Source organism: Arvicanthis niloticus, chromosome 9 (genome assembly GCF_011762505.2).
Source record: "Arvicanthis niloticus isolate mArvNil1 chromosome 9, mArvNil1.pat.X, whole genome shotgun sequence".
NCBI classification, from domain to species: domain Eukaryota; kingdom Metazoa; phylum Chordata; class Mammalia; order Rodentia; family Muridae; genus Arvicanthis; species Arvicanthis niloticus.
Genome location: NC_047666.1, coordinates 60,569,952 through 60,573,878, shown reverse-complemented (window position 1 = coordinate 60,573,878; position 3,927 = coordinate 60,569,952). Strand labels below are relative to the sequence as shown.

General features: G+C 48.9%; 1 non-coding gene across 1 annotated transcript; it reads right to left on the bottom strand.

The window, feature by feature from the left end:
* Positions 1–2,428: 2,428 nt before the first annotated feature.
* LOC117715837 (small nucleolar RNA SNORA48) lies at positions 2,429–2,567 on the bottom strand. Its single transcript, XR_004607641.1, has one exon. It is a non-coding gene; the product is annotated as a small nucleolar RNA SNORA48 (small nucleolar RNA).
* Positions 2,568–3,927: the final 1,360 nt, after the last annotated feature.

Below are 3,927 nucleotides of genomic sequence, written 5' to 3'. Positions count from 1 at the left end.
CACAGTCCATGAGTCCTGTTTATACCCTCCAAACACCACACGTTCTCCGCACTTTTGCCTCAGCACGTGCATCCAATCAGCCTTGGAAGCGGCATCAAACTGCAGTACACCACCAGAAGTTTTTCGGTGCATTTCTCTCTATGGCGTCCTGACAAATACAGCTCAACTATGCAGTGCAGACCAATACATGCGTGTCGTCAGCAAAGAGTCCTTCATCACGTGTCCTTTCACGTGCTTGCTTTAGCAGAACATCCTCTCTTCTGTGTCTGCTTCAGTGAAAGGTTCCTTCACGAGTCTGCCTTAGCCTTTCATATCTGTGTCCACTTCAGCTAAATGTTCCTTCATGTATTTGCCCCAGCAAAACACCACACAACAGACTTTCCAAAGAACCCTTAAGTTTTCACTTCAGACTGGGGTGAAGTGAAGTCTTTCCTTCCTTCCTTCCTTCCTTCCTTCCTTTTTTTTTTTTAATATATAAAAAATATGAACTCTTCCCTAACCTGCCACACTCATCTCTGTATTATTCCAACTCAAGTTCCTTGTGCTGTTGAAGCAAGCACTGAGATAGAGCTTAAAGTGATAGATAGAGCTTAAAGTTTTTCCTTTTTCTTTTTTTTTAAGGAAAAAAAACATCTTTTTATCTATTCTTGGTGAGTTTCATATCATGTACCCCAGTCCCGCTCATCTCCCCATCCCCTGATATCTGCTCATCACCCTTGTAATCTCTCCTGAAAAATCAAACACACACACACACACACACACACACACACACAAAACACTAAAACAATAGCATAGGCAACATCTCATGGTGGAAACCGTAGTGTGTCACAGTGTGTCCCACAATAGACCCCTCTGTCCACACATCTTCACTTGCAAATGTTTACTACTGTGAATCATTGGTCTGGTTTGAGGTCTCTGGCTTCTGTGACACCATTAATATTGGATCCTCATCAGAACTCCTCCCAGTCATCCTGTGGTTGCCCAGTGTCATGGAGATCCTGCAGCTTTGGAACAGTAGCACTGGGCCTTTCACACATCCCAACTATTTACAAATGACACAGATTTTGGGATGGGCCAATTCAGAGCCCTGAATATGGGCCTGGGTGGTAGCTGAACTGGTCAACCCACTGACTCTTTCTTATTTGCACCACCAGGGTGAGCGATGATCTAGCATGGCTCCAGCTAGGCCACCCAGGGCTGCCATCTGCAGGAGGGAGGGTCAGCTCTCCTGCTCTCAATCCCCACAGGTTCACTGGCACCCACAACTCCAGAGCCAGCTACATTGTGCTGCCAAGTCAAAGTTGGGGGCCACTCTTCCAAGTGCTGCTGCTTGTGAGGGGCTGGGCCAGCTCTCCTCTAGTGACCCCAAAGTCAGCTCTCCTGGGTACTGCAGGTGGAAAGGCAGGGAGAGTGAGGGCATCACCCCCATGTCACCTCATGCCAGATGAGTGGTGGGGCCAGCTCTCCTGCATTCTTGCCTTTAGGGCTGGCTCACCTGCTCTCCTTCCTCCAGGGCTAGTTCTACTGTGCTGCCCAGACAAGGTGCAGAGCCTGTACTCCCTTATCCTGAAGTGGGCAAGGGCTAGGGATAGGGCACACACACACACACACACACACACACACACACACACACACACAGAGTCATGCATACACTCACCACCAAGGTCAGCTCTGTTGTGCTGTCCAGGCAAGGTTCAGGGCCCACTCTCCTGAGTGCTGTATCTGGTGAAAGTCAGGGCTCGTTTTTCCAAGCTCATGACTCTGTGGGCAATTTTTCCAATTGCTTGAGGGTGGTCAAAGGCGGGAGAAGCATCACCTCTGTACCCCATGACAGAGGAGTGGCAGGGTCAACTCTCCTACACTCACACCCTGGGAGATGGCTCATCCAAAACCCCTACCACTGGCTGAGGTGTAGGGCCTGCTCTCCTAAGCACTGAATCCAGTGAGGGGTGGAGTCAGCTATGCACAGACCCTGGACATCCATGTGGTCCCCATGGCTGCCCTGACCAGAAACTTCCCCATATTCTCTAGTGCAAACATGAGCCAAACATTGATACCGACCCATGCTGTTGCATAGCCACAAACTCAGGCCTGGCCCTCAGTGACAGCTGGGGCTGGAATCTCACCATGGCCCTAGGTGGTGGGGTCAGGCACCCTCCAGTCTCCAGTTCCAGCTGTCTTCATACGCTCAGGCTGCTACGCTTCTCTCTCTGCCATCTGACCACCACAGACTCCCACATTGTAGGCTGGCCAAGCAGCTGGTAGACCCCTGGATGACATCTTCCATCAGTACTGCCTGGTGAGGCAGTAAACAGGTGCCTATGGCCCACCTGTGCAGTGTACTGGAGGGCAGGTCTGTGGGTGGCATGGCAGTCTGCAGGTCTCTGTCTTTATCCCCCTTTAATGTGCCGCCTGGATTTGATCACTTTTATGAGTTCTAGGCACAAGACATCGTTGGCCACCAAGCCAGACATCGTTAGGATAAACAAAGGACTGGCATCTGCTCTGCCCCTGACTGATATAAGAACACCACTAACAAGATGTCTCTTTACTCATTGCCAGGGGGAGCTTAAAGTGATTTTAATCTTCATTTCCCTATAGATAAGGATGGTAAACATTTTAAGTGTTTCCTGAGGAGGCAGAGGCAGGTCTGTGAGTTCAAAGATACTAGCCAGAGCTATATGAGACCCTGTCTCAAAGCAAGTGTCTCCTGGCCATTGGCATCTCTTCTTTCGAGAACGTTATGCTTAGTTCCATAGCCCCTTTCTAACTGGGTTGCAAAGATTTTCTCCTGTCTGGAGAGTTGCCCCTCACTCAGCCTCCTTTGCTCTGTGCAGCTTTTGGATTTTCTGAGATCCTACTTGTTAACTGTGTGTCTTCTTGCCTGGGCTACTGGAGTCCTATATAGAAAATTACCGCCAGACTAGAGCTGATTGCTTTTCCAGAGAATCAGGGTTCTAGTCCTGGGAAAGGTGGTGCATACCTTTAATCCCAGCAGTCAGGAGGCAGAGGCAGGTGGATCTCTAAATATGAGGCCAGCCTGGTCTACAGAGTGAGTTCCGGGACAGCCAGGGCTACAGAGAGAGACCCTGTCACGAACAAAAGCACTCCCAGCGCTCACATGTTGTTTTTCTACTTCCACACAAACTTTAAAAAGGTTTTAACTACCTGTGTATAATGGCCCTGGATTTTTTTTTTTTTTGGGGGGGGGGACGTCCTAGTCAGGGTTACCACTGATGTGAAAAAATACCATGACTAAAGCAGGTTGGGGTCTGTTTGCTTATACTTCCAAATTACTGTTCATTGAAGGAAGTCAGAACAGGAACTCAAAAAGGGCAAGAGCCTGGAAACAGGAACTGATGAGGAGGCCAGAGGGGTGGGGCTGCTACTGGCTTGCCCCATATGGCTTGCTCAGCCTGGTTTCTTATAGAACCAGAACCATCACCCCAGGGATAGCACCACCCATGTTGGCTGGATCCCTCCCCTATCAATCACTAATTAAGAAAATGTCCTACCAGTTTGCCTACAGTCCAGTCTTATGGGGGTATTTCTTTGATTGAGGCTCCCTCTTCTCTGACTTTAGTTTGTGACACAGAGGGGTTTTGAGACAGGGTCTCACTATATTGCTCTAACTGTCCTAGAACTTGCTATGTAAATCAGGTTGGTCTCAAACTAACAGAGTTCTATCCCCCTCTGCCTCCTGAAAGGCGCGTGTCACTATGCCCAGGGGCCTTGGAATTGTTACTGGAATTACACTGAATCTGTAGATTACTTTTGGGTAAGATGGCCAAGTTCATATTCATTCTTCTAGTCCACTTGCATAGAAGGTCTTTCCATTACCGGTGTCTTCCTTAGTGTGTTGACTAACCTTGGTGGTCAATCTGACATGCCTGAGAGGAGGGAGCCTCATTTCTCAGTGGAGGAAGT